Consider the following 22,816-nt stretch of genomic DNA (forward strand, 5'->3'; position numbering starts at 1 on the left):
GGGCACGACGATGATGATGTCAATTCATATATACATTAGATCAGTCGACTCCACCTTTGACGCTGGGGGGTTGCCCCCCCCCCCGTATCTCTGCCCATGGGGGGGGGGGCATTCACTCAGCATTTTTTTCTTTCCGAAAGAGATTTCGTTTTTCTTACTGCAAAAATAAACCATAATCTCAGCTTGGGGCGCAAAACTTTTCGGGGAGGGCGTGGGGGGCCTGGAGACCCGGCACTAGCATGTGGGGGGCCATGCCAAAAGTAAACAAAGTTGCCAAATATTGCTGAAAATTACGGAGAAATCACAATGGCGGGAAATGAAGCATTACTGCAAATTTCAGTGAATTAAAATGAATTCCATGAAATAAAACGTTTACCAAGACAAATACATGAGATTATATTTTTATGTACAGTTGTAATTATTATAATATAATTTATGTGTTGAAAAGTAATTTCAATCTTTGACTTCAATGGAGAATAAGAATTAAAATAACCTTTTGCAATAACCAGGACATTTTTGCAAAAAAAGTCGGGACGGCCAAAAAAAACAAGAAAAATATCGAAAAATACTCCTTATAGCGGGAGTTACTCGTTGTTGTAGACAAAAGAGTCGAATTAAAAAAAAAAAAGGTTTATTTTTGAATGAAGGAACTTTCTATAGTTCCGAAATGCGTATAGCCGTGGTTCTTTTGCAATTTTGGGTTCAAATAACGTCGGTCGTTCAATTGTCTTATGGTTCCGTTCCCCAAGGCCATGTGACCCACCCGAGCACGGCCCGGCGGCATTATGATATAGTGAGAACTATATATATAGTTGGAATTTTCGAGAATATGTATATAAATTGGAGGCAGTTACTTCTAACCAGGTGAGGCGACCCCAGAAAAATAACTTTGCCCGGTTTCCTATGATGTTAAGACGAACTTGATTTGAGAGAACAAATTTGGGACTGTAATGCCAGAAACAAGAATGTATTCTATCCCAAGAAGCAAGTGCAGATTTTGATGCTTCCACCCAAATATTTTTCGGAACGGTCAAATAAAACCATAGAAAAAATTCTCACTTTTCTGGTCTCTGGAGCACTAGAAACGCTTTTGAAATACATTTTTCGATGAATGTCGCCTTAATATATTTGCTTTTTACAAGATAAGTGTAAATAATGATGGATCATCGATAACAGCTGTAATCTGGATCAAGTTATCTGGCATAATTAAGATAGAATAATCTAGGACTAAAAAGCGGGACGTATGTTAACGCGTATTTTGCTTTGTAAACAACAATGTGAAGCTTCATATTAAAATAATAGGTTCGTTTCAGGGTCCCCCAGCTTGCGGTCTTCCACCAATATCGTCTTTAGAGGTGGCACGTGAATCCTTGCACCCGGGCTGCCGGTAAGCTCGAGCCACTCCTGATTATATTTTTGGGGAAAATCACTAAACACAGGAGTACAGAAAGAACGGAGAGGAAAAAAAAAATAACTTCCGTTGATAGGGTTACAATTAAGCTTCGCGATGATGAAAAAAAGAGAAAAAACAGGGTGAACTGACGAATTTCTTCCACTCGCGTTTGGACAAGATATCTCGTTCGTGATCATTAAGGGCTTAAACGCACCCTCAAAATAACTCGGGGGGGGCAGGCCCACAACTAGATGCTCGTTTAGCAGGGACATGTGCAAGTTTTGGCGCTCCCAAATGATACTTCAAGCGTGAAAGGGGCGAATTTGACGCCCCTTCATATCCTGAGCCATGAGCGAAGTTGAGGGAAGACATTGAAAAACAGGAAATACCATGTTTTTCATGTCTATTTCCGGGACAGCAGACATTCTGCTCCCCTACCCACAGTTACGGCCATGCCCGAAAAGGGCCGGACCTTATATCGTGCGAACTATGCAGCCACAGAAGGAGCCAGCTTCTTTAGGGTGGTTTTTTAGCACCAAAATATTATTTGCTTACACTTAAAATATGTCCAGTACCATCCCTGTGCTAAGGGCACCAAAATGCGTGCTTGTTCTGGCTACAAAAGCATCTAGTTGCAATTCTGGTCAGCATAAGCCCATAATACAACTTTGCTGATGTTTGTGCACACTTTTTTTTAAATAAGAATCCCTTTTATTGCCCCCCTACTTCGGAAATTTATTCGCCATATTTTTCTAGATAACGTATGGTCTGGATAAAATATTTCTAGCTGGGTGGTGAATTGCGATAGTTCGGATATATATGTCTGGCACAAAAATACGAAATTCGCTCTACAATACCAAATCAGATTGTATCAGCATTGGCAGCACGCAAATTGCATTAGTAATTCCCTCGAGATCAGCGCCATTTTAACGTGACGGGCGTGATAAGACAACAGCTTTCTTTTGTGTCGTAATCTATTTGATGAATACAACGTATGTTAAAAGTATTGAGGAGGTGTATTCTAGAATTGTTGCTTTTCATTAGGTCCATCAATTAGGCACCGCACCTTTTCTATTATATTGCTAATTAGTCCGGATAATTATTTAGGTAAGGATCGACATCAATAATATGTTTGTAAATGTCTGATCAGCTGGGAGTTGTGTATGCTATTCGCTATTGCCTTGCCAAGCTTTCAATTTTTTTTTTTTTTTCTAGTTTTGTAATTTAATTTCTTTATATTCGCTAATATAGTGAGCAGTTAGTTATTTAAATTTTCAAATTTTAAGTTACCAATTTATTAGTTTTACATGGTAGGCGTAAACAATACCTTACGTAATACAGTAAAAAAAAAAAAAAAAATGTTGTGAATGTGAATTTTACTGTTATCCTAGAGAAAATATAATTTATGAATTTGTTTTTGCGAAAGTTTTTCTATTAATAGAGTTTGTTGTCTCAAATAAGTAGTTAATGTGTGAATTATGAGGAAATGATTTTTCTTTGTGGTCAAAAGGGGTGGGCATTGTTAGGAAAACTATTTTGTGGAAGGCTTCTCCCAAATTACAGGTATTGAACTAATATAATTTTTATAATTAAGTAATTTCTCCTAATGTACTAGAAATTTTTGCAATTTGTTTTTTTTTCCTTAATTCTTATTAGAATTCAAAATTTAGTTTTATGAGTACCCAAACTGCTATGCTGAGGAATAATTTCTATAACTCTATTCTGGTATGGAAAATATTAAATGAGACTGTTAAATGTTTTGCGAGATATATGTATGCTTTCATGAGTTATTTCACTTCACTGTTTAGAGTGAGGAAAAAGGGCATGGATTTTTTTTCTCTTTCTTGTACAAGGGAGGAAAAACAGATTTGTTCAGGGTGGGCCATTTCACACATTGCAGCAGTTCACAAGTATATTGTTCCTTCAACATTCTTTTAACCTGAAACACACGTAAAGCAAACTTTCCCCATAAGAAAAAATTTATAATCGTAATTCAAATGATTCTTTTCCACAAATATTTCCCTTGTGCCAGCCAGAATTCTTTTCAAAGATAAAGTACAGGTTAATTTCAAACTTTTTTATATTGAAGACTGGTATTTTAAGAATGAAGTGCAACCTCAGCTTTTTTTTAATCAAACTTTCCTGCAAGTTTTTCATGGACTTGTGCTGTAAAAAAAACCCATGGGATTCGAGACCGGACCCAAGTCAAACAGAAGCTTTTTGCACTGTTGAAAATTTGATTAATATGCATGCAATATTTTTTATTTGGTCTTTCATGGAATAAAATGAAAAGCCCGAAAAATAATTTTGCCTGTCCCCTCTTGTAAAGATGCTTCTCTGTGATAAGTAACATCGGAAAGATGAATAGATAAAGAATATAGAAAATCTCTACACAATTACCTTCGTCTGACGAAGGGGCATCGTAAGTAAAAACATCTGCATTTAAATAATTTTCAATGTTTGTTTTGAGACAAATCATTGGCATAAGTCAGGGTATGACACATGGTCACGTGGCTTTGCATCCTTCCTTAATTTTAAATTGATAAATTTCTTTTTAATCATCTCAAATATTTAAATATGCAAATCAGTGACGATAACTCGGAAAAATTGGTTAAAATTTGTTAACGTGGGAAATTTTGAGAGTATATAAAGTCTGAATTGCTACTTGCAATCACAACGTTGGTATGTTTATGAAAATAACAGTAAGGGGCATATAAGTTGAACTCTAATGATTTCAATGGAGTAATCAAAACAAAACACTGAACACTATCCAATGAAAAAAAAGCATTAGCATCTGAAAATGATACTTTTACAGTCATAAATGGCTGCTGTTCGAGAGCCACAACATTGAGGGAACTGCGTAATATGTAATATAATTTTGTCCGAACCAAGGAGATTGCAATCGTGTGAAAAGCTTATTTGTATTGGTGTCGGGGGGGGGGCGCATCAATGAAAGATTACACATATGCATTATATATTCAATCTATTAAACTGGAATAGGGTTAATTTATCTATGCATTCATAAGTAGATAGATTTTGAGGTCTGTGGTGGTACGATGTCGATACATACTCGCATGTATATTAGGTCACAAGTGCACAACTTTGTATTGCTGATGTATGCATTATACTTTTTCCCAGTTATTTAACCCTTTCTCTTTCTCTAGTCCAGTTTGTGTGTAAGATTGAGGGGTTGCTTTGGTGACCTGCATGGAAACTCCCCCCCCCCCCCCCCCCAAAGGGAAAAGATATTCATTAAAAACCTTTTTTTGAGGGAGGATTCATGGTTCACATCTCCAGAGGCGCTGTCGTGAAGAAAACGTTGGGAGGGCTGAAAGTTGTTGGCTATCCTGTATATCTGGGACTGGCGCATACGTAGATGAAAGAGGGTGCATTACATTTTTTTCCAGAAATTATTGGAGGAGCTGAGCCCCCTTATAAAATTTATTGGGGGGGGGGGGTTTAAAATAACCTCAGCCCTAGGTTCTGTGTGCCTATCAGGGTTGGTAAAAAAACCGTTTTTTTTCAAAAAAACCAAAAAACCGGGTTTTTTTGGTTTAAACCAGGTTTTTTTGGTTTAAACCAGGTTTTTTTGGTTTAAATAGTATTAACATTAAAAACAATGAAATTTCTGAAAAATCATTCAAACTTGTAATAATTAACTAAAATAAAATGTTTATTAATGCAATTAACACTATTCCCATGCTAATTAATCAATAATTATTTATTACATTTTAACAAAAACCATTTTGCCATTTAATTATTTTTTGCTTAACTCAATGGATTACTGTGTGTTTGAAAATTCTTTTAATGTTGTTATTAATCATATAATATATAAAGGTTTTTCTCCAGTTACTTTCAGTATACTTAATTACGAAGCTATTTTGCAAAAAGTAATACAAATTAGGTGAATATAATGCATTTAATGAAGCATAAATAATGCAGATTAATTAACGATGATTTACGATATACAGGGTGATTATAACTAAGGTTCTGATATCAAAACACTGTAAAAAAAGAACGATTGTCAGAATGACTTGAAAATTGACATGAATATTCCTGAAAAAATTCAATTTTATTTGATAAAGGGGAAAAAATACTTAAAAATGTAAAATTAATGACATCATCCAACACGTGGGAAATTTGCTTGCAGAATGGAAACGATAGCCAGTCATGGGAAAATTATAACTTAATTATAGCATTGCACGAGTCCATAATTCACGGAAACATCACAAAAAAAATGAAGTAATTGAACAAATAACTACAACTTACTCAAAAAATGTTAAATATGTTGTCCACCGCGTGTTCTGGCTATGAGGCTGAAAGTACAAATATTCTTGTTCAACAGCAGAATCGGAGTATGCCATGGTCATAATGTGGATGTGCTTGCAATTCAGCTTTATTAAACCAAACGCGTCCCCTTTCCCCCGTTCATATTCCTGAGGAATGAGGAACTTCTAACATATAGGGAATGTGCTGGAGATTACAATTCACCAAAGTTTGCAATCTGACCACTGTTTATAACATTTTGAGGTACCCTCACAGCCAGAAGTTGCAAGGGTTAAGGTGCATCCTGTCAAAATGGGTCTTCAGCAGCTGCTTTGCTGGTATTGCAATGTGCATCTTGATAGAAGTTCTATCCACACACTGATGCTGTGGAAGTGCCGAAATGATGTGGTTGCACAAAATAGATTATACTGCTGGCCAAGTACAGCATCGTCTACTTGCACATTTTGCACTTTTTTCTTTTGCGAAAGAAACGTCCATTGCTTCAGGAAATTCCATGCAAATTTTCAGGTCATTCCGATCAGTACTTATTGTATAGTTTTGGAATCAAAACTTAAATTATAATCACCCTGTATATAGCTGATTATTTTTTATAAATCTGTTACTACTACACAGTAGAACCTTGATTAACTGGGCTTAACAGTGTGTGTGTGAAATTATAAAAAAAACAACTATTGAATATATTAAGACTGGGAGATATACAGTAGGAGATGTGCTACTTCTTATGGGAATGAAAATGTATGTGAGGTAATGTAACAACTAGTACACTAGTCTTTGTCCTTTAAGGACAGCTGGTGTCTTTATTGGATTATAGGACCACTTGCCCCTAGCATGATGGTGTCACTACTGTAGCTGCTTCTTTGTGAAGGGAAAAAGAAACCCTGTGAGATAATACACCACTACATTTAGATGTGTGATGCAATCCTTATTCATGAATTTGCTAAAGATAGAGCATCAGAATGTAGCCAAAGGTTAGAAAATGTTGTAAGAATGAGAAATTTTGGCTTTTATATATAACTTTAAATGACTAAGATACTTCATATGAAAAATATATATATATTCTGGCCACTTTTATGAGACTTTTTGAAAAAAACCACTTATAAAATCTTATGTCATTTAAAGATATACCGTCAGAATGTACCCCAAGGATATAAAATGAGGTAAAAATGAAACATTTTGGCTAATAATGAACAAATCTGATATTTTTGAGGGAAAAAAATGATATTTGGGCCACTTTTATCTGATTTTTTGAAAAAAAACCAAAGTGGTTTTTTTAAAAAAACCAGTTGGTTAAAACCAAGGTTTAAACCATGGTTTAAACCAACGTGGTTTAAACCAAACAACCCTGGCTGCCTATACACCTCTCCAATAATCTGCAGAAACAGTTGCGTTCTGTTCAACCCTGTTTAAGTAGATTGAATGGTTCCTATGTAAACTGGACTTCTATATATATATATATGTCTATTTGAGACAAATTATTGAATTCTTTGAATTAGCCAACTACAATTTTGTTCGAGCAATCTTGTCACGGCTATAGAATTTATATCATCTTGACCTGAAATGTCGAGATGAATGTGCATTCAAAAATTTGATAGTTTGATAGTCTCGGCTCATTTTGATAGAGGCATCCATGTTTAATTTGTATTGAAGGTTGAATTTTAATTTAAAGGAGATCCGATATTCAGTAATATATGAATGCACTAAATTGTCCTTATGAGTTGACATATTTTTACTTTGTTATTCCTTGAAATTATTTGTTTTAGGTTTAGTCTGTCTTTCATAAATTTGATCATTCTTGTGAATACCTTTTTGTATCAACTTCCTCTGGTGAGAAAGAAGTATAATGGGTCTGAAGAATGATGTGAAGGCTAGAGAGCCACCAGTTTTTTTAGAATCAAGCTTATATTACATTTTTTTGATGTGCTGATAAAAAAAAAAATTAGTTTATATTTTTGGTCATAAGTAATTTTCCATGCATTTCGTAATTTTTTAGCAATGTATTTTGTTAGTTTTTTTCAATACATTTATTGAGCTTAGAAATGGTTAAATGTTTATTGTGTTGTAGCTGAAAAGGGTAAGCAGTGACATTGTTGCAATTGTTTTTTAAGTTAAGAGAGTCAGCCAGCAATTGATTTAAGTTAACTTAATTTTTGGTTAAAACTTGTAGACAAACTTGCAACACTTGTGAAAGTCCATTTTACGTATGAAAGCTCTTGTATTTTAAAAAAAGTACAGTATTTTCAAATAAGGGGTTTTAACGATACAAGTAACCCCCAAAAGCAAAATGTTTTGCATTGTTCTGTAAAAAGCCCTCGGCTAACTGGAAATGTTCTGCAGTAAAAATTACCATAATACGTTTTCAATATTTTTCTTGAAATTGTTCTACAGCAGCATTGACTGTTTTGTGACATACATCAGTTTTTGGCTCATTCTGATTTGGGGCAAGTAACTTTCAGAAACAAATCAAACTTGCAACTTGAGATGTCACTGTTTCACTTTATAAGTTTTTTTCAATAATAAGGTTTTGAAATAAAAATTTATTGAACTGAAGTTAATCTGTATATTAATCAGTATTTTAACCTTCGTTAACACAAGGTCCTGACAGGTTCAGATTCTAATTTTATATGTGTAGCCAATAATGGTAAAATACCATAACCTTTTCACTGGCCTAGTTGTTAGGTTGACTAATAAATTGGTATCGGTGCTTGAAATTTTCCATTTGTGATTATTAAATTTGAATTTCAGGATATCGCAAGTTTCTAAATTTATGTGAACGTGTCAACCAACATTGAAAAGGGTTCACTAATTCCAAGGGGGAACCCTACTTTGACCCATTATTAAAAAAAAGTCATAAATTTATTGGCTGTTAATTTTTTTCCCGATTTGCCAAGCCTTGTTGATTCAGTATGCTTCTGATAGTTGCATAGAATCAGTCTATAGAACATGTAGACCTATTGTTTTATTTTAATTGAAAGATATCCTGTTCATGGAAAGGCAGGTTTTCATAATTTATGTATTAAATCACTGAAATACTTTTAATATCTCCGTATTATTAAATGTTTTTAAAATATTTCTATGCTTTTTCTGGAATAGTCAAGTGTCCCATATCTTTAAGCATCAATTAAGAAAGAAGCTTTTGGTGTGCTGGCAGATTATTCTGTCCTCAGTAAAAGGGGTACTCAGTTTTGCAGACATGTTTCTTCACCGTGCAAATAGGTTAATTAATGGGTATTGAAATTTGAGATTTTTAGAAACGAGAGCAGAGCTTATTGGGGGAAGGGGGATGTGCATACCTGGTTACATATTTTAATCACACGTTCATGAAAACTAATGTCTGAAGATGTTCTCTCATCCTGATATGGTGATTCAAAAATTTAATTTTCAAAATAGCTTAAATTGTGGCAGATTGATTTTTTTTTAAAAATGAGGACTGGTCAGGTTGCACATGTTCTCGAGGGTCAAATTTCTTTAAGATGAATTATAACTGTTTTAAGTATAAACATTCCTCAATTAATCAGCTATCTTGTTTTGCTTTATACTTGTGACTTTTGTATTTAATTTTTAAAAAATATTTTCTTGTTTGGATTGTTTTACTTTATTTTAAAACTGACATGTAATTAAATTAGTGAAACTCTAAGTTGCCTATTTAATGATTTCTTAATTCAATGATAATGCTCAATAGTCCAGACAGTGAAAAATGAATAAGCAGTCTTGCATTGCTGAGAAACAAGCTTGGTTTATATTGACAAACCACACATAAATGTAAACAAAATTATTAGCCATATAATCATTAATGGTACTTCGATCCTAAGACTGGTTCGTCTCCATGTTGAGCAGCCACCACTCATGTCTTGGGCTTTGTTCTTTAGTTGGTTATAGCTGGTATAATCTGCACCATTTAGTAGCGTTGAGATCCAGGTGACTGGGCCTTCCTCTCCTTTAATCCTGCCTTCCATCAGTTCTTACTACAATCTGCGTGCCGGAGAACATGTCCTAACCAGTGTAGGCATCTGTATTTAATCTTTTCCAGGATTTGGTGATTTTCTCGAACCTGTGTAATTACTTGTGAATTTGACCTTTTCAATGTCCAGCAGGATATGCCAATTTAAATCACTTGATTAAAAAAAATCAGATTTAAATCAAATTTAAATTGTTTTTTCTTCATGCAATTTCAATGATATTGAAGTAAAAGTAACGGTATGATATGCGTTTTATTGATATGTGGGAAAAGTTTGTGATTAAAAGAAGTATAGACTATCTTTTGTGGGTAATATAGGGAGACTTAATCCCTAGATACAGTGCAGAAAGAAAACTGCTCTATTTCTAGATTTTGTGCGTGGAAAAAATGGCTGAAAAATATAGGGAGTTTAACTTGGCATTTAAAGCTAAACTGCACTAAGTATTTTCAATGCATTACAATGTGGCACTAGGGTTCCCCTGATTGAAAAACGGGAATTATGTTTTTGTACAAAGCCGTGAATTCTATGCCCCAACTACTCATGTTGTACCAACATAAATATCATTGGGTTTCGACTTTACTTTTCATATTAAAATTTTGAGTTTGCATATTTTTTACCAAAACCCATTAAATCTGTGAAAGAATAAAAATTTGTAAACAATTAAGCAACATTATGCAAGTCTGAAACACATCCACCAATTGTGCAAGAAACAGTCTTGTCAATTTGAATGGTTTATGCTGAATGGTCCTTTGGTTGTGCATCCAGTGAATTGAGATACCTGCATCACACATGTGATACTGAGTTGACACCACTCATTCACTTTAATGGAGGGGGGGGGGGTGTCTCATTAAAAACACTTTTCTGTATAAAAAAAAATTTTAATACATAAAGTTAATTTGGGCTCGATGACCTTTCACATGTTGTATAACAGATTTTTGGTGTTTGTATTTTCTGCTTGTAGTCAGGGTTTAAGCTGGATAAAAAATTCCTTTTGCAAAAAAGTGAAAAGGGGGGGGGGAAGGGAGAAAGCTTTAGCAAAATGTTACAATGCTAATGTAATGATTGATGGTTGGATGTGTATTCGTTTCGTACCTCCTGTATGCATTTTTACGAAAGTGGCTGCTACTTTCACATTCTATGATTTTATTTCGCATTTTGCAAAAAATGCGACCGTAGCTTGAACCCTGCTTGTAGTTTATTCATTAATACCTAATTAAATTTGACCGATTGGGGGAAAAAGCAGTTGGGCTATATGAAAATATGCATTCTTATATGATTAACGAAATTTTTTTTAATAGCAGTCGGTTGATTTTTAATAAAAAAAAAATATTTTTCAATCATTTTTTCATACCCTGATGTCCAGCTCGTGTTCCAGTTCTTCCAATCGTTTCACATCTCTCTTGTTTATGGTCAGATTATACTCGGATCCGTATAGTGCGGTTGACCACACATATACCTTAATCAGGCGTTTCTGTAGTTTAATCAGTAAGTTTGTTACTTAATAATCCTTGTTTAGCAAAGGCGATTTTATATCTTATGTCATTGCTGCAGTAGCTATCTTCCGTGATCAAGCTCCCCAACTACTTAAATAATGATACTTGGTGTAGTTTACCTTTTAATTTTTGTTGTAAAGCAATGGGAACTTTGGGACCTTGAAGTTGATCCGCCATAGTTGTCTTGTCAACATTGCCAGGCATCCTACCAAGAGAACAAGGTCATCTGCAAACTTTATCATTTTCACTATCTGGCCCTCTATTTGGATACCAGCATTGTATTCATCAAAAGCCTTGTTTAAAATTAGTTCTGAGAAGGCATTAAATAACCCTATTGATAGTAGGCAACCTTGTCGGATGCCATGACAGATGCAAGCTATTAGCCATATAGTAGTCATTTATTTTTTCACTGTAAAATATATTTTGATTTCACAATTTTAAACAATGTCGCCTGATGAAACTTTTTAATAATTCAAGTAAGAAAACTGACGACATTCTTGATTTTACTTTTGAGGCGGGCACAAAAGAAATTACTAAACCCCATTCAAAATGTCATCTTTTTTTAATGAAGTAGGTTCTTTTGATTTTCAGCAGGTGTAACTAAGGGGTATAGGGAAAAAAAGCGTTCCATTGAAAAGTTAACTATACAAAATATCTGAGCATGTCAATGCTAAAATAAGAGGCTTTTAAGGAGGCAGAGCACTGCTTATAAAATCATCTTTAAAACCATCTTTGGTTTGTTATTTAATTCCAGAAATCTTGTCTTCTCTTGTTTTCATAAGAATCATGAAGTTTATTGTCAGAGGCGAATTTCTGGCCTTGTTGCCTGCAAGCTATTCAAATCTTACCGTCCTTTTCCCATTCTAATTTAATGTTCTTGCCCACCAATAACGGAACTTTGTCGCTTTTCAGAACTTGCCACTCTGTGTTACAGCCCATTCCATAAATATTAGCTTCCCTCCATACATATGCCTCTGCTCACTGTTATTCTTTGCAATCTATCAGAAAAAAAATAGAAGTCACACACAAAGTCTTTACGTACAAAAATCCACAGGAAACAATTGGGCCGACAACTTTTAAATTCATACATATAGGCCTGTACAAGCAATTACGCCTAGCACCACTTTGACACTTTTGAACGTATAAGCTAGATGGAAGTACTCTTAACTTATGCATATCCTCAGTCGTGTTTGTTGGGGAACAATTATATATATATATATATATATATATATATATATATATATATATATATATATATATATATATATATATATATATATATATATATATATATATATATATAAAGAATAGTTTATTAAGAAAAAAAAAAAAACAATATATATAAATACAGTATTCTACTCAAGGGATCGCTTGATCCGTCCAGAGTATACAGACATAAATTTTTCTGTGGTGGCAAACACTTTCATATAGGCTACTAACAAGTACTAAGCAAAATACAAGTATAGAGATAGACAAATATTTCAAAGGCCTAGGTGACACAACACTGTATACTGAGGGCCGAGAAGTACCTTGCTATTGTAGTAAAATATTAATATAATTGATAATTAATTGTTTGAAAGCTCTTAATTTATTTTCATATTTTATTTCATTTGGCAGGTTATTAAAATATAATGGAGCCAAATATATAAATTGCTTTTGGGTTAATGTTTTTTTAGGTTGTATAATATTATATTGAAAACCTCGACGGAGACGTGTGTTTGTTGGGCATTGCTTGATTTCAAACCAAGTAGGATTTTTATAAATAAACATTAGACTTCGGTATATATACAATTTTTCAATATTAAATCTATAGTCTGATTTATAATTATAGGCAGATGGTGTAGGGTTACGAGAGGAAATAATATTTATAGTTTTTTTCAGAGCACTTATTAAAACATTTAAATTGGACTCGTAATCACCTCCCCAAACACATATAGCATATTGAATAAATGAGTAGAACCAAGCAAAATAAAGTGTATGAATAAATTGAGGAGATATAATATTTTTTAAGCAATATAAACGAACATTCATGTATTTTATTTTGTTACTAAGTGCAGTTGCATGAGAGTTCCATTTCAAATTTTTGTTTATAGTGACTCCTAAATATTTATACTCTTCAGTTTCCGAGATAATCGGACAAAAACATTGGTCATCAGAACATCCCAACTCATGGCATCGAATTATAAGTGTTTCAATATTTCTATTGTATAATTGAAAATTTATGTATTTAGTTTTGTTGAGATTCAAGGTTAACTTATTATGCCTCAACCAAGTGTTAATTTTTGTTAAATCTTCTTCAGTATCAGATTTCAGCATGGTATACGTTTGTTCTGACAAAACAATAGCTGTGTCATCGGCATAGCTAATCAAATCACCATGTAGATCCAGGTTATTGATATCATTAACAAAGATTAGAAATAAAATCGGTCCAAGAACAGAACCCTGTGGGACGCCAGTTTTAACAATCCTGTATGTACCTATTGTATCATTTATTTTAACTGCTTGCATTCTATTTGACAGATAAGTTTTAAACCAGTGATAAGTGTTGCCTCTCAGACCTGAACAATATAACTTATGCATAAGAATTGGATGATCGACACTATCAAAGGCTTTTTTTAAATCTAAAAACATAGCAAGGGTTCTTTTGCTCTCGTTAATACTTTCATATACTTTTGCTGAGAATTTCAAAATTGCCATCTCGGTATTCTTATTTTCAAGAAAACCGAACTGATTGCTCGAGAAAAAATTAAATTGATTTAGAAAATTTATAATTTTGTGTTTCATTATCTTTTCCAAAATTTTCGAAAAAACGGGCAAAATAGAGATCGGACGATAGTTTTTGAAATCATTGACATTACCTGATTTATGAATGGGTATAACAAGAGCACATTTTAATTTATCAATAAAAACTCCATTGAGAATTGAAGAGTTTATAATGTGGGTTATAAACTTTAAATGGTATTTACTGACAATTTTTAGCATTTTTGGAGTGATTCCATCATAACCAACCGCTTTATTATTCTCAAGTATGTTTATTAAATTCTTTACATTCCTTTCCTCTATCTCAGTAACAACTATAGAATTATACTGGTTTGGTACTAGAAGCTCTATTTCATCTATTAACTCAGAATCTTCGGTTATTGCAGAATTGATAAAAAATTCATTCATTTCATTCCCTGTTTTAGAATTAGTATTTACTGGAAGTACTATTTTATTTATTTTTCGATTTATGATATCATTAGTAACTTTCCATTGTTTCTTGATGTCGTTACCACATTTTATAAATTTATTATAGTAAAAAGCATCCTTTGCAGCTTTTAGCTTCTTTTTTAACTGTTTGTTATAGTTTTTGTAATTATTTTCCTTATCACGATCTGAAGGATTTCGTTTAAAAACTTTATAAAGTCTTTCTTTAGTATCGACCATACATTTCAATTCATATGTAATCCATTCACTTTTCAAATTATTTCCTGTTTTGCATTTGGACTGTTTTGTCCAGAAATTACGATGCCTAAACACAATATCAAGAAATTTGTCATATAATACATTTGCATCAGTCTCATTGAAAATGTTTTCATCAAATACATAATTTTTTACACATATTTCAAACTTATCATAATCCACCTTTTGACAAAACCGATTTTTATTATTTTGATTATTATTTAAAAGTTTTGTATCAGTTCCAAGATTACATTTAATAACCAGTGGTAAATGATCCGTTATCTCTAATTTTGATACTGCTGTTTCAAATCGATAATTTAACCTCGCGTTTCGAATGAAAACGTGATCTAAACACGCTGACTTTCTTGTTGGTGTATTTATGTGGGATATAAAACCAAATTCAGACATGAGACTCATGTATTCATCACTGTCCGTGTCAGACTTCAATATATCCATATTAATATCTCCAGTATAGATAATATTTTTATACCCTAAATTGCTAATAATTGATCTGAACTCATTAGTATAATCCATTCGAGAAAAATCATGGGATCTGTAAATTAAAATTATGCATAAATCTAACATTTCACTGTACAAATATAAGCCTTCAGCTGTATTCATATTCAAGGCAGTACTTAAAAATGAATATTTTTTATTTACATATGCAATAAATTGTAATATGCTGGTTAAAGGTTGATGGTTTTTTGTAGTAATGGCAACTAATTTTCTAGATATGCATAATATACATAGAAGGTTGAGTTTTACAGGCCTTTGATTTAACCACCATTGTTTACAATGTTTCCAGTAATGCGGAAGCCTTTGAATTACATTGGCATTGTTTAATCCAGCATCTCCTAGAGATTGAAGACCTCTGAACAGTTTGCCATAAACGTCATTCAGACTGCCTAGCAAGTTCGCCGCATTTTGAAACACAGCAATCTATTTTGTTTCTTATTTCGTGTAGAATCTTCCTGATTGGCTCACAAGTAGCGCATAGTGATTGGATGTGGGGCATAGAAATCGCCAATTCTGAGCCCGATCATTTCTTTTCCTCACAACGATGATACTGGCATGCAGAGGGAAATTTTTTTTTCTATGAATATTCAGGGAAAATGGACTAACTGACATCACAAGCAGGCTGCTGAGGCCTATCTCTAGGAGGTGCTGTTTAATCTTGGGATGGTTTGAAGAGTGATCTATTGCTTGACACATTTTCGTGTGTCTCACTGAAGGCTTACTCACCTTGCTATCCGATAAGGTAAGGCAGGTGCACCTTAAGCCTCTTGCAGTCCTTGGGGACAAGTTGTCTGCTTCCAAATTTGGAAGACAGATGGCAGCACAAGCATTTGTGTGAAACAAACTTCACGTTACGTTCACAACATATACGTACAACATATAAAAAGTTAATTTTTATATTTTAATAACTATGCAACTCCTTCAGAGGTTCAAGAACTGCGCCGAAACGGTTCTCTTGCTACACAGTGTGCCAAGGCGCCGAATCCCTGCGCATTTGCGCCAATTCTTGTTTTGTGGTTCGCGGAGGTACCACTAATACACTGTAGTACGTCAAATAACCTTAATTTAGGAAAAGGGAGCATGAAAATTTTGTTCACGGGACGCGTTCTTTCCGAGACACGGAAAAAGATAGGGGGAATTTTTTTTTTCACTTCCCATCATCTACCACAATCGCGTTATCTCGTGACCTTGGAAAGTAGTTTATACTTCAAGGTAGTATAAGTCCTGTACTGTTATTGGTATAACCGGCGGGATATCAAAGTCCCTGAATGAATATGCCAAATTTTTCGGAGACCGTTTTTTCTCCTGCTGGTTATAGGTTATATACTGAAAACAACTGTAATTTCACGGCTGCCAACCTGCGTTCAAAGACGGCATACATCGAAAAGGGAATTGGTTTACTCGTTTAAATTACCGACATTTTTCGGAGATCGTTGGGAAAAAATAGGATCTGTAAAAACTCCAGCTAAAATATTTATAGTTTTGTCATCTAGCCACTATGCGGTCGGCGATTGCCGATCGTAATAATTTCACATCGCGAAAATCCGGATTTGGCGAACAGGGCCGGCTCGAGGGAAAAAAATCTCTACCCATGCAGAACTTTTTTTTTTGTTCGACAAATCTTTTTCCACCCTTTCAACTCCATTTGGCACCCCTCCTTGAGCGGCACCCAATATGGCCGCACGGTCCGCCACTGCATTGGTGGGGGAGGGGCATGCTCTTAACAATAGTCAGAGGGAGTTTGCTAGGAGCATGCTCATTTTACATAACTTCTGTGAGATACCTATTATACACTGCTGGCCACCCAAATTGCAACACCAAGAAAGACGAGATATCGCAACAATATTTATTTTGTAGATAACATGTTGACCAAGCATCAAATGATTAAATTTATAGACTTCTGTGAAGTGTGGTTCCTGCCAAAATCAGTAGCCAGAGTAGCCGCCATTGTTGGAGATCACCGCTGCCACACGCCTCGGCATTGATTCAAAGAGACTTTGGATGTGTTCTTGGGGTACAGCAGACCAAGCAGCTTCCACGCGTTGCCGAAGTTGATCTGGTGTGGCAGCTGGGGATGTAATCTGGGTCAATCGTTGAGCAACCATGGACCACATGTTTTCTATCGGCGAAAGATCCGGAGAGCGAGCTGGCCAGGGAAGCAATTCATTCTGGCGATTGACGAAGAACCTTTGGACAATGCGTGCCACGTGTGGTCGCGCATTATCCTGTTGAAATATGGCTGTGGGCAAGCCCTGAAGGTAAGGAAGGACAACTGGCTCCAACACCTCGGAGATGTAGCGCTGGCTTTTTAAAGTACCGGCAATGCGTACTAGAGGAGTGCGAGAGTGATATCCAATACCGCCCCATACCATAATACCCGGTGCAGGACCAGTGTGGCGGTGCATAACGCAGCTGTTCAGCATCCTCTCTCCACGGTGTCTCCAGACTCGAATCCGACCATCGTGGTGTTTCAGACAGAAGCGTGACTCGTCAGTAAAGACAATTTCATTCCATTGTGCCGTCCACATCCTTCTTTCATAGCACCATTGGCGGCGGAGACGTCTGTGGTTCTGCGTCAAGGGTAGACGAAGCAATGGACGTCTTGCGGACCACTGCTGTAATCGGCGTCGAATGGTACTCGCAGACACTGGATGATGCGGTACAGACTGAATGTGCTGTGCTATGGTTCGTGATGTGGCTGCGCGATCCGTCACTGCCATACGCCTGTCATCACGTGAAGTGGTGCACTGAGGTGGATGCGATCGAACACGTCGGTCCGTCGTACCCTCCTGCATCCAACGATCACATATCCGCATTACAGTTGTTTGGTTTCGTCTAACACGACTACCGATTTCCCTGAAAGATAATCCACAATCTCGGTAGGCCACTATCCTTCCTCTGTCGAACTCGGATACTTGATCAAAAGATGATCGCTGTTTTCTACGAGGCATAATTGATCGTTTTTTTGAAAAAACCACAAGAAAAACACAATTGCCGTACTTCAAATCGTCGAAATCTCCAAGCCTTAAATAGCGCTTTGAAGTGGCGCCACAGGCGCGCGTGATGTGCGTCTGCGCTGAAATTCTAATCATTTGCATATCTCACCTCCGCTAATGCATGTTGTAAATTTCATATTATTTGCATGCTTCCTTCAGGGTGTTGCATTTATGGTGGCCAGCAGTGTATATTAATGTCCTACCTTTCCAAAACATGTTGGAGAGAATGAAAGGTTTGCACCCTTTCTTGTTTTTCGCACTCCCTTTCGTGCATTGCTGGGATGGCACATTACTCCCTCACCTATTGCTGGGATGTTTAACATTGTATCATCAACAGAACTATTGATTATGTATGATGAATGGGTTGGACTACAAGTGTGAAATTACAAGAAGTGAAATCAGTTCAGAGAATAGATAGATATTGGGCAGACATATTCAAACTTTGTAACCTTGAAAGCAGCCCAAAGTTGAAAATTTTGCCAGTTTTGGTGAAGGCTATTTATCTTAAGCACATGGTAACGCAGACAGTGAAAGAGTTCATTGTCAACAAATAAATAAAAGTCTATTCTAACATTGAAAAATCTGTCCATCCAATGCTTTAATGGAATAAAACACATAAAATCTTATGTTCAAGGGCATGAAATATTTGAAAAAAATTGTCATTGAGATGCTGAACTTCTGAAAGCAACTCGTGATTCGTAATATATTAACATGCTATTAGGTTGAGAAATTGTTTAAGTAAATAAGGTATTTGTATTTTTCTCGTTTTTTGCTTTTAAATTTAATAATTCCTTTAAATTTTGTGAGAAGCTAATTTTTTTTCACGGAAAATCCTTATTATATTCTGCGCACACTTTTTTTATATATCAGGATGAATAAGATTTTGGTGTTCAAGCAGCAGAAATTCTTGTTGCCTAGGTTTTTAGTATGCATGTTGCTTAATTTGAAAAGAGTCTAATAATTTTTATTCGTCATTTCAGTAATACACGTTTTATTAGTGACAGATAAGATAATTCAGAAAAAATTTAAATGGATTTTGTGAAGGAAATTTATTTAGAATTATTTGTTCCAACCATTTTTGGCAAAACTTTTGGCATTTCACAGAAAAGTTACTACTTATATTGCAGATATAGTTAGTGTTTAGTTCTGCTCCATTTTCAAAATTTCTGCTCCAGAAATGAAATTTGCTGCTCCGAAATGGACGAGGGGCACTTGCACCCCTACTCCTTGCAACATGAATGGTGTATCTGAATTATCTACCCGCTATTTGAATAAATTTTCTAATTAGAAGTATGCCTATAGGATCAAAATGGTTCGCCAGTGAAAAGTGGCAAGGGAATTATGGAATCATTCGAAAGAATTATGAGAGGTCAATATACAGAATTTCACCAAATGTGAGCTTTTTTTTCTTAATGCTTTTGCATGGCCTCTTCATGCGATAGTTGGAGATTTTCGAGAAATCTGCAGTGGTCTTTGGTGTACTATGCATTAATTACCCAAGTTACAGCTCTTCACGGATGTAGGTGCACCGCCCACGTGTAAAGGCCGAAACACTATACTGACATGGCGTGATAATCACGTCACGTTGGAGACGTTGCGAATTCTGATCTGACGTAAAATCGCGTCACGTCAGTGTACTGCGTCGGGCTTCACTTCATGTCCGAGACGTTGTGACGTGGAATTCCCGCGTCAGATTTTCCATGAATCTGAATTCACAAATATCGCGTCACGTCAGTATAGCGTGTTTTGGCCTTTTCACCGTTGTCTGTCGTTTTTACCGTTTACGATTGAAATTGGTAGATACTGGGTGTATGACGGAGAGTGGATACATCTGTCATCTTGAACATAGGTTTCTTGCATTGGCCTTCATGGGCAAGAATTTTGAACATGTGAAATCCTTATTTTCAATACTATTCGGAACCGAACAGCATGAAATTTTTGCATTTCTTGGGAAAAAAAAAACAAAATTGAAAAAAATAATTTTTGAATATACATACGATAAGGTGCGCCACCGGGGGAACAAGATGAAAGAAGGAAGCAGATGCGATATACGCGTCGTTCTGTGTAACTTACGGTCACGTGTACGTCCCCCCGCTCCCCAAGGCATTTAAAAACAAAATACTAGGACGAATCTTTTAGCGCTGATTCAATTTCTTTTCCAATCAACTTGATTTGTTTTTACACGGTAATTTCTTCCAGCGGAATTAGTAGGGAAGGAGTTTATAAGAGCGCTTTCTAACTTATCGGTGTCTCTACCAAGACTGTTCTGCACAGGTGCGGATCCAGGGCAACCCCAAAGCATAATATGCCGAAATCTCCGACGTACATTGCAGAACAATATGGAAGAATTTTAAGAGTAAGGCCGGGATTACACTATAAAAGTTTGACAAATTCTGTTATAAAACTTGAAAAATGCAGCCAACAAGGTTATCGGTTACATTCGAGCAAATGCAATCGATGACCTTATTCGTTGCATTTTTCAAGTTTTATAACAACTTTTTTTAGTGTAATCCTGGCCCAAGAAACAATTACGGGTATTTTTTTTACCGCAAAACATTTCCACTCAACTCGTGCTCGTTGCAGAACAATGTAAAACATTCTGCTTTGGGGCAGGGCAATGTGTCAGGAGGGTAGGATTTACCTAAAGTCTCGTACTTTACTGGACAAACCAATTTTCTCCATATTCTGCTCCTGGGTGGGGCGATCGCACTCCTGGATCCGCATCTCGTTCTGCATATGCTCTGTTCTGATCGGGTGAGACTACCGCACATGTGTAGTCATTTTGCCTTAAGCCAGGGATCACACCCGCAGAATTTTGCTGCGCTAAAACCGGTTTTGAGGTGTGGCTAGCGCTGCGTGGGCGATTTTAATGATTGGTTTTGTTACAGCCGGGTTTTCCTAGGAGTAGAATTTCTGCGCCGTGTAAACGCCGATTGGTTGAAAAACTGAAATTCGTGTTTTTTCGACCAATCAGCGTTTTCACGCTGTGCGCGCTGTAGAAACCTGCTCCTAGGAAAACCTGGCTTTAGCCACACCACAAAAACGGGGTTTTTTCGCTGCGGAGTTCTACGAGTGTGGATTCGGCTTTAAAACCGGGAAGTGCGTGCAGCCTTAAACCGTTTGTCTACTTCCAGAGGCTTTATCTTTATCTGAAACCGACTATAGCTCAGGCCTACCACAATGAAAACTATTCTAAGAAACAAATACTATCCTATTCAAATCGGATGAGGTGGTATCTGCAGGAAAGTAATCTGATTAGAAGTGCTTAATGGTTTGGAGGGCGCGGGCCACTCAGGTGATCATAATAGAAATGTAATGCAAAGTCCATTTTATATATATTATCATCTGTTCATTAAAGCAGTGAAAACTGACTTTGACACAAAACCTGATATAGTTCCTTGTAAGCAGTCGTCCACCTTTTTATTGATAATAGCAAAATAATCAAACTGTAATCTTTGTCTGCACGTTGGAAATGAGGAAAAGAGTGAATTTGGTTGTTCTTTTGTGACCCACACCGTCTTATCTTATGTCATGAACATGTCGAATTTCTGTTGATAAATTCATCCTTCTCTATTTGTGGTTCATGCGCAATGTCGGATGTAACAAAATTTGACAAATTTCAGGGGTGCAAGAGCTGCGCCGAAACGGTTCTCTTGCTACATGGTGCGCCAAGGCGCCGAATCCCTGGGCATTTGCGCCAATTCTTGTTTCTGGTTCGCGGCAGTACCGCTAATGCACTGTAGTGCATTAAATATCCGGAATTTAGGAAAAAGCAGCATGAAAATTTTGTTCACTGGAAGCGTTCTATCCGAGACACGGAAAAAGGTACGGGGCTGGATAAACTTCAATTTTTTTTTCCACTTCCCACCACAATCGCGTTATATCGTGACCTTGGAAAGTAGTTCTACTACCTTGAAGTATAAAGTCCCATACTGTTATTGGTTAACCGGCGGGCTATCAAAGAATATGCCGAATTTTCCGATTTCGGAGACAGTTTTTTCTCCTGCGGGTTATATACTGAAAATTACGGTAATTTCGCGGCTGCCAACCTGCGTTCAAAGACCCCATACATCGAAAAGAGGATTGGTTTACTCGTTTAAATTACCGACATTTTTCGAGAATCATTGGAAAAAAAATGGGATCTGTTAAAACTCCAGCTAAAATATTCATAGTTATGTCATCTAGTCGCTATGCGGTCGTGTGATTTATCGTCGGCAATTTCACATTGGGAAAATCCGGATTTGGTGAACACAGGGGCGGCTCGAGGAAAACAATTTCTACCCATGCGGAATCTGTTTTTGGCGCTACTGACGGCGTTTTTTTTTTTTTTTTTTGGTAAACAAAGCTTTTTTCACCTTTTCAATTCCATTTGGCACCCCTCCTATGGCGGCGCCCAATATGGCCGCACGATCCGCCACTGCATTGGTGGGGGAGGGCATGCTTTTAACAATAGTCAAAGGAAGGAGTTTGTACTAGGAGCATGTGCTCATTTTACATAACTTCTGTAAGATACCTTTTTTTTTATATTAATGTCCTACCTTTCCAAAACATGTTGGAGAGAATGAAACGTTTGCAGTCCCTCTCATTCATTGCTGGGATGGTACATTACTCCCTCACGTATTGCTGGGATGTTGCTCAACTTTGTATCACCAACAAAACTATTAATTATGTGTGATGAATGGGTTGCACTACAATACAAATAATTACAAGAAGTGAAATCAGTTCAGAGAATAG

General features: G+C 36.0%; 1 protein-coding gene across 1 annotated transcript in view; it reads left to right on the forward strand.

Moving 5' to 3' along the window:
• Nucleotides 1-2,281: 2,281 nt before the first annotated feature.
• Nucleotides 2,282-22,816, forward strand: part of Rab7 (RAS oncogene family member Rab7) — a 45,047-nt gene continuing 24,512 nt past the window's right edge. The window contains exon 1 of the mRNA XM_089239021.1: nucleotides 2,282-2,500. The gene's annotated coding sequence lies outside the window, so the exon portion shown is untranslated. The remainder of the gene's footprint in view (nucleotides 2,501-22,816) is intronic.

The sequence above is a fragment of the Pholcus phalangioides genome, unplaced genomic scaffold (genome assembly GCF_987345545.1).
Source record: "Pholcus phalangioides strain wild (caught in Gottingen) unplaced genomic scaffold, Ppha-v1.0 ptg000011l_1, whole genome shotgun sequence".
NCBI lineage: Eukaryota > Metazoa > Arthropoda > Arachnida > Araneae > Pholcidae > Pholcus > Pholcus phalangioides.